Source organism: Cotesia typhae, unplaced genomic scaffold, assembly GCF_013202065.1.
Source record: "Cotesia typhae breed Kobodo isofemale line unplaced genomic scaffold, CoteBio_Ctyphae contig_42, whole genome shotgun sequence".
Classification (NCBI taxonomy): domain Eukaryota; kingdom Metazoa; phylum Arthropoda; class Insecta; order Hymenoptera; family Braconidae; genus Cotesia; species Cotesia typhae.
In genome coordinates, this window is record NW_027423751.1 from 32,501 (window position 1) to 46,119 (window position 13,619).

Below are 13,619 nucleotides of genomic sequence, written 5' to 3' on the forward strand. Positions count from 1 at the left end.
CATATGACTACTGGCAGGATCAACCAGGGAGCTTCGTTCATGTTTTATTAAATAAAACATTTAGAAATCTCTTTTTACACTAATACAAACATGTTAGTTTTCATGATATAATGTCCGACTAACAGTTGTAAAAGCGGTGCTGATTTGAAATATAAGTTTCTTACAACACTTTTATTTTGATAATAATATCTATTTATTCACGTATAAGTGAAACAACATATTCAAACACCCTCTCTGATTTTGAAAAACTTCAACTCTCGCTAGATATCAATTCTAAGCGACTTGGTTATTTACACGTAAACGTGCTTTTATTATTCTTTTAGTATTCTTGCTCGGAAACAAGTGAGTCGATTACTCAGTATTGAATAAATGTATTCTTCACACATGAAGATATACACGTTAATAAACGCCGAAGCGATTACCACATAGGAGTCATTCAGTCATAGACATCGACCCGTGGCTGTGATGCGTTCAGACATACTGTTTTTATACTAAAAATAATAATCCTCTTCGTAGTCTAGCAGCATTTAAGTATTAACTGAATATACTATACATACTATATACTGTGCGCTGCTGATATTACTTCTTTCAACAGACTACTTCTTTCATATAAATACGAGCAACGATGAGAACCGGGTAGGGAGGATTAAATGACTCAGCATGTCCCCACTCTGAGCGGATTCTTCCATAATACCCAGCTGTTCAGTTGCTTAGTACCTGATGTTTTACATTTATATCTCTTGAGTTTGTATGTTAAGAAAACTTTGAAATATTATTATTTATTTTGTTAATAATAAGAGGAAAAATGTTTTATTTAATATCAATAACTGGTTTAATTAATTAAATTTGAATACTAAAATAAATTTATTTAATTTGAGTAGGATAAAAAACAATTTAATTACTCCAATTCACTTTGAATCTTTTAAACAATATTTAAAGTATCACCTTACTGCAGCGAATCATAATTTAACTTTGTTAAATTGGAGAATTCTACTGGTCTATTTCGCATTTAGCGGTTATTGATGAACATATCATCGTGTTGCTTATCCGCATGAAGAATTAAATTTCATGATTGACAAATAACTCTGCAACGTTATACTACTAAACGCTTCCGAAACATTGTTAAGATTATCTTTTTGTAGCTGTAATAACTCATCAATTAATATTTGTTTTTAGAAATCCACATGTTTATACTCAAAATTATTACAACTATAAACGTTTATTGTTATTTTTACTTAAAATGTGACATTTGATCAGCTCGAGATCAATAAGTTGTTAAAATTTTCATTTATGTATCCAAAAACCACGCACATAAGTTATCTGTACAAGCGTGGTTGTTTAAATTTATCTGTTATGAGTAAGCAGTAAGGCCAAACAGTAGATTTACTTTACTGGATGTTAGTCGTACGAAATAACGAGGGTTCTCCCTCACCGTCTACAATCGGCTTTGTTGCTACAGAACACCAACTATACCGACATAACTTGGATAATACCTGTGATATCATGTTTTGAGATAAATGTTTTAAAAATTATTATATGTATTGAAGCTTGATTCGTAACTTTGTGATGAAACTTTTCAAAGCATATATATTTTTCTCCCGACTCATTTCATTCAGCTAATTCATAAAATGGATTTAATTCAAAATGTAATATATGTATGAATTTATACATATCTATGTACAAAATGTCACAGACATAATAATTTCATCAGATATGGAAAAAGTTAATTCTGAGCCGAAAAGTCATCTGCCATATTTTATTCTGAGGCATCGATAATTAGTTATCAATTAAAATAAGCAGCCAATAACGGATAGATGAATGGACGGATGTTATCTGATTAGCAATAATTCTTTCAAATACCTTAACTAAATGAGATAAATTTCCAACTGTACAATTTTATTTAGAGGTATTTTGTAGATAATCTTTCAAATATCAGGTAAGATACCAGTGTCAGAAGATCTATTAAATAAAGCTGTAAGGAAAAGTGATATTTGCGAAAAATGATCTCTTAAACATTTCAGATTGAGTCCGTCAGGGCTTTTCTCTTTTGATTTATACAGAGTAAGATACTTACAGTGTCTTGGCAACATCAACAATATCAATCTCGATCCAATTAAATGAACATTTAACCTTCCTTGTATGTTCTATTTACAAGATATTAACGAAATCCAAATCGCACGTTGGATGTTTCCTGATTATATTTACATAGTATTAATTCAGTTTACAAGCCTCGAAGCAATTCAGCGGTGATGAAGAATTCGATTTAATTAATTTAAGGTGTTTAATACAAGTTTGGTTCAAACAGTTGAACTATAAGGCAGATTTGAGAAAACAGTTTTTAGATATTCTTCACGAGCATGATTCAATTCAGTTTTTATATCTTTTCTTTTTAGTCTAAAAAGAACAAGTAAATTTGAATCACTATTTCTTCTGACTTTCTTGTAAAATTCATCACGCTCTTTACACTTTACTTTTAGCTTTTTAATGAACCAATGGTTATTTCAACGAATATCTCTTTTGGTAAATATTGGTGCACATAAATTCAGAGAAGAAAGGATCTCGGTTCTAAAAGTATTCAGTAATTCGTCTGGATACGAATTTTCAAGTAAAATACTATCAATTTTTAAAGAGTTCATGAGTAAGTTTGACTAAGCTAAATGATTACAGTTTTCCAAGTTTTTATAGGTTATTATCTATGGTTGTGGTTTTAAATTATCCAATTTATATTGTGTTATACCTTGAGAGAAAGGTTCAATTTTTCTTCTAAATAATTTACACTAATTTTAGTGTCTAAACTATAATCACATTCAATTGTTTATTTGATAACAATTTGGTTAAAATTTAACAAAACCAATTGACAAAAAAACAATTGACAAAAAACCTACGAAGAAGATGCCCATACAAAGTTGCCGTTAATGGAAACAATCCCAACCATCGGCCGATATCTGGCAGCCATCGATTGGCCAGTTATAGGGATATGTCAACGGGCCATACTTGGTTAAACGCTGGTCGCCGTCTATTGCGGACATTAATGTTTTGCAATTAATATTCATTTATCGCCCAAAGTCTGGCTGTTCTTGGCCAATTTGTTATTTTATTATAACACAAATTTGGGTTTTCGGAGATGCATTACGCGAAGTATAATATTTAAAAATGAAAAAGATATTGTAATGTTTATTTAAGATTATTATTGATACAAATAGAAGTTATATATAAACTTATATAAATAAATAAAAAAATATATAAACTTTTATACAAGATTATCGTAAATCTAAACAAAAATAATGAGTAAATAAAACAAGACAATAAAAATTTTAAATGTGATTTTGAAGTTTGACTTGAGAAAAGAATGGCATAATTTTTAAACAAACATATAACTATTGGAAGGATCAACTATCCCTTATTAGAAAAAGACATTTAAAAAGATTAAAATTGCTTGAAAAAATTGAAAAAGATTTGATTTTTACTACTACATAGATATACACTTTACATTGAGGTAATCTTTTTGAATCTCTTTTTCTAATAAGGGATTAGCCTAAATAGGTTTGGTGCAAATTAAATTTAGAATAAAAAAATAATCGTCTTCAGACATTTAAAAACTTTATACAAAAATCGACAAAATTGAGTACTAATAAATTTCATAATCTGTATATGCAGTAATAAAATATATTTCAATAATTCAAATAGCTAAGTAGAATTTTTCAGTTAGATTCCAGCATGCGGCGCAGCCGGTAATCATTGAGACTTTCACGCAGACGAATCAGGTTCGATTTCCACTTCCACTTAACCTTCAAAATTTTTCAGAATATCCGACTAGGATCGATGCTCCTGTGCTACATCTTCTACTACTTGACTTCATAACGCCAATACGACTATAGGAATCAAAATTCTACGGCATATCGGCTAAATTTTTAGTTTTTTTTTTTTTTTTTATTTAACATACTCAACCGATGATCAGCCATTAACGGCCCGATAACTTTTTTTACAATCGGCCGATAATCAACTGCCGTTAATGGGCCGTTGTTATCATTTGGACATTCAGCCGTCCGTGGGCCATTAAAAGTCGCCAATGATCGGCCGTCAACCAGTATCCTTCGCCCGACGATGGGCCATCCGAGGGCCGGTTTTCGAACTTTGTATGGGTGTGTCGGTAGCCGAGTTCCCAGCTCTTCTGACATCTTTTTTACTTTACGCAAGCCAAAAACCCTAATTTTATAATTAATCAACTTTGTAATTATTTGTAATTAAATTTAAATCATTTGTCCATTTTTATAAATGTCAATTTTTTATGAATGTCCATTTGTACTAATTTCCATTTAAGTAAGTATTTTTTTATCGAAGTTCATTTATTCAAATGTCCATTTTTACAGATTTCATTTTAATTGATGGGCATTTAATCAAATGCCCATTTATTCACTTTTCTTAAAATTTAAATGTCCATTTTTTCAATTGTTCATAAAATCATATATTCATTAAGTGACTGTTCTATTTATTCAATTGTACGTTTGTATTTTTGTTAAAAATAATTACTCGGGTATTGCTTATTGATACAAAGTAAAATAAGTAAATTAATTAATATTAAATTAGCTTCACACTGAATTAAACTCAACGAACAATATTAAATGAGTTTAAGTTGACAGAAATACAATGTTAAATTATTTGCAATAAAATGATTCTAAATTTGGACAATTAACACTTGATGGTGAAAGAGTTCAACTCGACTAACTATAATAGAAAAATTATTCGTTACATCTAGTACCCTCAGTACTCAGTATACTCCCACTACTTCATTAAGGGTCAAGGGGTAGTGGAAACATTACCAGGTATACTGAATACAGGACTTTACAGTGAACTGTATACTATACAAACATGTATACATAATTCAGGTATACTAAATACAGTGACGTTGTCCTGTACAAGTTTTCTCTAAAGATAAATCTAAATATTAATTCCAACAATTTTTAACCATTTTTATTGATGTCTTTTTATATTATTATCTATTTTCATAAATGTCCATTAATCTATTTGTTTATTTGAACTCTTTATCAAATACTTGTATTTCCATTTGAAAATATTTTCAAAAATAGGGATTTCATTTTTTCAGTTAACCATTAGTGCAGTTGTACATTTATAATTATTTTCTTTTTTATTGATGTCTAATTTTACTTAAATACTTTTATTGTTACTTCCAAAAAATCAAATATCCATTTTTAGAAATTTCCATATCCATATATTTAAAAATCCATAAATACACATTTCCAATAATACAAAAGCAACACGAACAGAGATAAATTAATGTCACGCATAGTATGTGATAAATGGACCAAGAAACAGAATCTCCAACCTGTTGAACTCCCTATATGATTCCGTGAACTTTTTGGTGGCTCCTTCCAGGCATTCAGTTCTAATCTCATAAGACATATATTACAATATTATGATTAACGCTATTAAAGTTGTATTTTTTCTTTTTGTCTTTTGAACTTGCGAATTTTTTTATTTTTTTGTTTTTTTTTTTTTTTTTTTTTTTTTTTTTTTTTAAGTTTCTGCAGGCATCGCTAAATTATGTGTATAATTTTTGAGCTAAATTTCTCAGATTCAATAATTTCTAATTTTATATCCTATAATTCAAAGTATGTACTAATTATTGTATAATGCCGATTGGCATCAAATAAATAAATAAATATCGGGCTTGGAGCTTCTATTCAATTATAAAATATAACTGTAACAACAACATCAACAACAATAATTATAATAAAAATAAAAATAACACTAATTATAGGAACAATAGTTCATATTTTTATAAATAAGACGACTTTTCTATCCATTACCTCACTGATGCATACACTTTTTATGACCTCATATTCATAAAAACAATGGTGAAAAAAAAGTTTTCTGTCCTCCAGCCAGAAAGCGCCAACTTTTGGGCCGCTGCGCTAAACGAAGTTGCCGCTTCCTGGCTCTGTCGAACAGAAATAGTATATTACATACCTAGGCCAGTTAAATAAAAAAAGTCTCAGATCACATGTAATTGTTGGTCAAGGCGAAGCCGAGGTTGACAAACATGTGGTCTGAAGCTTTACTTTTTACTGGCCAAGGTGTGTATACTATTTTTCTGCTCGTCGTAGCCGGAATGTGGCAACTTCATTTAGCACAGCGGCCAGGAAGTTGCCACTTTTCGGCCGGAGGGCCGAACTTAATGTCACCGCGCACTGTGACCCGTCGATACTTTATGGTTAGAGGGTAGTCTTTTAGTCGATATAGCAGGGACCCCGTGACAAACTAAGAAATAAAACTGGAGCTGTATATGAGCGAGGTAGCTATTTATATTAAGAGTTAGGATCGCGAAGCTTAGAGAGAAATAGAGATAGAGTTTCGATAAAGCTCTATCTAGGCTCCGTGGTTAAGATATTTAAAGTTTAACAATTTGAGATATGTTTGCATGGTAATTGTTGATTTAGTTTATTGAGATCATTTAGAGAGTGTACTTCAATTTTGACTAAATCATTATTTTCTTTCAAATAAACTACGTTTTTATGCACCTAAGCGTACTTAAATTTGAGTTCATTTGCTTTAGCTTTCGTGATTTTCAAAAATTTATATGTTTCCGGATGCAGAAATTCATTGAAGAACGTATCTCTAATTATTAGTTTCTTTACACGACACTTTACACCGACCGCTAAAAATATTTTTATGGTATAATAAAATTTGTAGTTGATTTACAATAACAATTACAGTTATTTTTATTACACATTTCTTATAATTAATTGGTCACAAATACTGTTATTCTGTTTTTCGACTTCAGCTAATAATACTCTATTTTGACCATTATCGTTTATGTCATTCATATTAGAATTTTCTTCGACTATTTTGTCAATGAGAAATTCATCTTCTTTCCATAAGCATATATTATGCAATACATAACAAGCTATGATGTATTCAGGTATTAAATCTGTTTGATTCATATCTAAAACAGTAAGTAAGCTGTGAAATCTTTTCTTAAGTAATCCAAATGCACGTTCAATAGCTACGCGTGCTGAAGAATGACAAAAATTGTAATTTTTTTGTTGTGCTGATAAGTGTCCATTATCCCGATACGGTGTTAATAAATGTTTATGGAGAGGATAAGCCACATCACCAACTAGATGATAATCATTTAGAAATTTTTCTGGATCGCTGAGATAACCATGCACTTCTGATAAACGGAATACTTGTGCGTCACGTACAGAGCCAACATTACCAACATAGCAGTGGATAAATTTACTTTGAGCATCACAAACAGCCTGTTTTGAATTAGGAAAACCGCTCGTAGCTTCAAATTGATTAGAAATTTCTTTAACTTTTTCGTTTTCAGGCCCAGTTATAAAATGTGGAGCTATTTCAACTAATGCTGATGTAACCCTTCGTAAACTTGATAACAGTGCAGCAAAACTAACGCCAAATTTTTGGCATATAGACCTTCAAAAATAATACATTCAGTTAAAATCTGTTTTATAACGAATAATTTTATCTGAAACTTCAGCAATATTCTTTCGTTATACCGATATGATTCTGGAGTGGCCATTTTCGATATAGTGATCAATAATCGGGCGGTATTATAGGAGATCCTGAAATTTTTCTTGTTAATGATGGATTCGTTGTATCAAGGATAAAATTAAATGTTGATCGACATAACCTAGAATTATTGAAACATTTATTTGTTTACAATTTAATCCATAAATTTATATTGGTAAACAAAATTTAACATTTTTACAATATTAAATTCGATACTTTATTAATTACCTAAAGTGAGATTTAAATTCTTTATCACTAAAAGCTGGAATAACCTCTTCAACAAAATTTTGGAGCCTTGGTATGGGTTCTTTTTTAAAAGATAAATTTAAGTAAATATTACAATATTTCCACTCCATTTCTTCATTACTGTCTTCAATCATATCATATTCATCACTATCATCACTATCAAACTCATCGTTGATTATTTCCAATAAATTATTTACTATTTGATCAAAATTTCCCACATTCGCCATATTGATACAAACTAACGCTCACAAAACGAATGATATTTTCTGATTGATTCAAAGCGTTCGTAAATCTACACCAACGCCAATAGTTTGTGCTTATAAGCGTGAGCGCTCAAAGCGTGAGAGCGTCTAACGCGAATGTATCCGATGAAGTAGTATTGCTTATGATGGTCATTAACGGTGAATCCATAGCTGGCGATGTGAATACAGAGTCTTCAATCTAAATTTTAAATTAAAAAAAAAAAAAAAAAAGAGTATGTTATATCCGACATACCGTATATCCGAACAAAAACAGTTTCACTGTAAAAAATTGCGCCAAGTCCACGTTCATAAAACTCATCTCAATAACATCTGCACTTTGCAAAAAAAATAAGACTCGTTACAATAATTTTCATTCTATACAAAAAAAAGTTAAATACAAAAAAATACCAAGAAACCGTCATAATGTTGAAAAAATTGAAAAAAATTTGTTGAAAATTTAAAAATTAAGAAAAAATTTTTTTATCGTACTTGGCGCGCGTCATCGAGTACCCCAAATTTTTTCAGGATACATGAACATCCTTTTAATGTTTCAACATTTATAAGTAAGTCAACCTATAAAATGCATAAATGTAATTAATGAAATATTATTTTATGATACGTTTAACAAAAGTTAGGTAAAATCAACATGGCATACGTATTTTATTTGAAATTTTTAAATTCTCCGCCCATCGTTTATGATTTCAATAAAACGCCCTCTCCTGTTCGGTTATGCAATTTGGTTACAAGTGAATACGCCTGCATACATTGACTCTGTCGTGGAATCACTGCGAAAATTAAGTTGATTAAAAAATAAAACGTATGGCCGACTAAATTGAGAAAATGCGGTGTGATTGCCAATCAAAATGTGTTAATTACAATTAAACGAAGCATGATCAAGTTTCTTCATGAAAGCTTAATGACGGAACTGAAAAAATTGAATTAAAAAATTTTGTGTTATTTCAGATATCTTCACCAGACTACCATATTGACAGATATTTTCACTAAAAATCTGAAAAAATTTTCGAAACGGATTTTTTCACTGAAACTGATATTAATCCAGTAAGCAGTGTTTTTAATTCGTTGAGTATACTTCACTAACGTGAATCTATAAACATAACAATGTATGAAATCATATATTATATAATTAGAGCTGATAAGATATAATATATATATATATATATATATATATATATATATATATATATATATATATATATATATATATATATATATATATATATTATATTATATAATTATACATATTTACATTACATAAATTCAAGCGAAATCGTTTTTTCTCGGGTTGAAATTCGTTCGAAAAAATTTGGGGTACTCAATGACGCGCCCCAAGTACGATAAAAAAATTTTTTCTTAATTTTTAAATTTTCAACAAATTTTTTTCAATTTTTTCAACATTATGACGGTTTCTTGGTATTTTTTTGTATTTAACTTTTTTTGTATAGAATGAAAATTATTGTAACGAGTCTTATTTTTTTGCAAAGTGCAGATGTTATTGAGATGAGTTTTATGAACGTGGACTTGGCGCAATTTTTTACAGTGAAACTGTTTTCGTTCGGATTTCATATCTTTTTGTTAAGTGTAATTTTTGCTCGCCTCTTAATTTTTAAATTGAACTTTTCCCGCGTAAAATTAGAAATATGTAAATAAATTAATTAATGCAGGTAAAGCTATTATCATATAAAAGGTTATTTGTTCGTTAATTTTGAAAATCAAATCCTAACAAAAAAATTAAAATTCTGTTTCTCTCATAGTAGCTAGTAGCATTAAAAAACTTAACGTGACTGACCCGTGTAAACTCTTCGGTTTCAATCAATTAACTAGCTTATCAATGGGGATTTTAAATTTTTTATGTATATATAGTTAAAGTTTAACATTTTTTTGAATTAAAAAAGTTGTTAATCTAGATTTAATGCTCTACTACACATTAATTTAACCATAACAATAATTATTTTGGTAATGAGATAAACAATGATAATGATACTTTTAAGATCAATTTATCATTACCGATATAATAAATTTCATTTTTATAATGATTATTATTGTTATTGTTACAATGACATTATTGTTAATAAAGGGGACAATGCATCATACGCATAATTGTAATACCTATGGCCTAAAAATTACAATTATTTGAAATTCGCTCGATTGAATAACAATGTCACCTACAGGCAACGACTATAAAGTCGTAGAATGTGTACACTATCCAATGAGAATTGCCTAAATCTTGAACTGCTGGCCTGAAGGAAGAAAGTAAAACTCAAACAATCTTTAGCCTGTTGTGTGTATTTAGTCTAGTTAATAAATGAAATTCAATAGAAAGAATAGGTTTGAAAACCATCCACATATGAAGTTGTTTGATAGTTTGTTCTAGAAATTTTGTATTTATGAAGTATTTTAACATTCTTAATTTCAAAATTAAATTTTTCCCGCGCAAAATTGAAAATTCATAAATGAATAAATTAATGCAGGCAAAGCTATTCTAATATGATAGGTTGTTTATTCATTAATTTTGATAATCAAATCCTAATAAAAAAATTGAAATTCTGTTTCTCTCATAATAGCTAGTAGCATTAAAAGACTTAACGTGACTGATCCGCGTAAACTCCGCGGTTAAAAGCGATTAACTATCTTATTAATAGGGATTTTACATTTTTATTTATATACAGTAAAAATTTTAACATTTTTTTAATTAAAAAAGTTGTTGATTTGGATTTAATACTCTAATACACATTAATTTAATAATAACAATAATTCATTCAGTAATAATAATGATAATGATATTTTTAACCTCAATTTGGTATTACCGATATAATTAATTTCATTCTCATAATTTTTATTATTAGTGTTATTGTTATTATGACATTGTTGTAAGTAAATGACACAATACACCATGCTCATAATTGTCAGACTTTTCACCTAAATCCACTTGATTGGATAACAATGCAACCTATCGGCAACGACCACAAAATCATAGAATGGTACACTATCCAATGGGAATAACCTCTGATTATGATTGTTCATGTACAAAAAACCTTTGTTCCAACTTTAAATTGTTTATTACTAGTTTAATTAACATTTTTAATAAGCTGAATATTTGTATTCTAAATATTTGCACTGCGCATGCGTCAACTTTACGTTTAGACTTTCAGCGCGGACTTTTGAAAATTATATTGACCAGCAGAGTGATTAGAGTAAGTGTATTTTTCTTGTAATTTTAATTATAGAGGTCACAGGACAAAAGGGCAACGTGTAGTTTTTAATAATTTTATAATAAGTTTTATTTTAATAACGTATTGAAATTTTTGTTAATTGTTATGGATTTTTTTTTTTTTTTTTTTTTTTTTTTAATACTTCGTAGTATTGATGAAAATAGAATTGATGAAAATAAAAAAAAATGTACATGCATTGATTAACAATTCTCTCGATATTTTTAAAAATTTAGAATGAAATGAATATTTATTTACTTAATGACATTGATATTGGCTGACGTCTAACAATTTTTTTTCAATTATTTGAATTAAATTTTTTAATTTTTTATACATGAGATGTGCTTGTCACTATAATTTTCAAAAGACCGCGCTAAAAGTCTATATACGTAAAGTTGACGCATGCGCAGTGCAAATATTTAGAATGCATACATACAGCTAATTAAAAATGTTAATTAAACAACAAATAAAAAATGTGAAGTAGGAACAAATGTTAAATATACATGAACAATCAAAAATAGAGGCTTGATGACTCAAATTGCTACCAAAATATTAAAAAATGCGACAGGGGGGCTAACTTAAAGGTACATTATTAATAAATTCTTTTTAAAATAAATGGAGAACGATCAAATGTTAAGAGTGAATAATAAAGAACAAACGAAAAGCTGAAAACGTGATAGAAAAAAAAATCAAAAATTAAAAGAAAAAATTTGGGGTTCTAACTTCAGTGAGCTATCCCGTTGAATCACGAAGCCTAGATAGAAGGAGAACGATCGCTATAGGTTTCCTCGCCGTATATGTGTCCTCAAAGAGTATAAGATAGAGGGGAAGGCTCTCATTAGTGGCAATGTTAAAAAGCGTACACAAGTTTCAACGCCTCTAGTGATTGTGTCCAGTCATGAAAACGTAAAACGCGCGGGACATTCGGTTCAGTTCAATTTAAATTTCCTAAGATAAAATGTGAAAACAAATAATTTAAGACAAAATAATTAAGAATTATTAAAATTTATTAAAATAATAAATATCTGCAAATACATAGTAATAAAAAATTGATTAATGATAATCCTGAAATGATAAAACTATTATTTTAACAATAATTATATTGTAAAAATTAGCAAAAAGCAATCTTTCTTTTGCAAAATGATTTGATGTACGATAAAATTTACTCAATTGAACTAATTAAAAACATAATATAAAACTTGGTGTAAATATAAAGCTCTCTCATATTAATAAAAGTTTTCTTAAAAGCAACCTATTAATTATAATAATAAAATATTTCATAAAACATATTGTTTTACTAATCACTGCTGCAACAGCCAAAATTCTGTCATTGCACTTGGTAATATGAAAAAATCTATCTACGAAATATGCTTTAACGTATATAACAGAATAACAATTAAATAATATGTATAAAAATTTTTTTGCTTAAATGACTATAACAGATAAATAATATATAAATATATATTTTACTCAATCTTTTCCTTAATTTATTTTTTATTGGTCTTCACTTTGGTTCGATTTTATCTTTGGAATTTCTTCAGTAGTTGATTTTACGAATTTTGACAGTTTCCTTATATTTATTTTTTTGGATGTTACAGTATCAGTCTTTTTTAGATCACGTCTGATGAATCGCGCTTCCCAGAAGCATCGTGTTTTTATAAAAATATTTAAAAATAAAGTTGTAGCATCGAAGGAACACAATTGAAAAGCTGGTAATTCTGAACTCAGTGTTGAGTATAAATGCGCCGATATATTTTTTCATAAATACAACTACGGATAACTTCGTCAAACTTGGTATTCCATTTTTAACAGCTGTAAACACAATTTCTGTAGAATATTGGAGCCCATTTTTATCAGCATAGTCTTTCATAATAGTAAATAGTTTGTATTCTTGATAATTGTTATCAGATTTAGGTAGTACTAGGAAATCTACACATTTTTGACAGTTTTTGTGAAACTTTAAAAATTTGCGGGTTAGATATCCACAAATGTAATAAATCGCATTGTCATGGGTGAATGAAGCTGTTTCTGTCAGTGACATATCTTTTTCTATTTCTTTGATTGGATTGGAGGCTTCTATTAAGGCTTCTCGCAAAGACAGTTGACTTTTTTGTGGCTTGGCGATTGCAGCACTGAGCTTGTTTAATTTTGCAAAAATCATGTTTCCGTCATCTTGACAGTTTGCCGATTCGGAAACTTTAGTTAATTGCGTAATAAAATTTTGTTTTATAGCTGTCTCGAATGATCTGGTAGAAGGATTGACTGAACATCCATTTTGTTGACGAATAACTGCAAACAAATTTTCGAGAGGATCTTGATTCAAACGCCTAGTTTTCAATGCTGGAATATTATA

The 13,619-nt window shown here is 29.0% G+C and overlaps 1 non-coding gene across 1 annotated transcript in view; it reads right to left on the bottom strand.

Moving 5' to 3' along the window:
• Positions 1-30, bottom strand: part of LOC141528135 (small subunit ribosomal RNA) — a 1,907-nt gene extending 1,877 nt beyond the window's left edge. Inside the window, exon 1 of the ribosomal RNA XR_012479321.1 lies at positions 1-30. This exon is cut by the window's left edge and continues 1,877 nt beyond it. This is a non-coding gene — a ribosomal RNA (small subunit ribosomal RNA).
• Between the last annotated feature and the right edge of the window lie 13,589 nt (positions 31-13,619).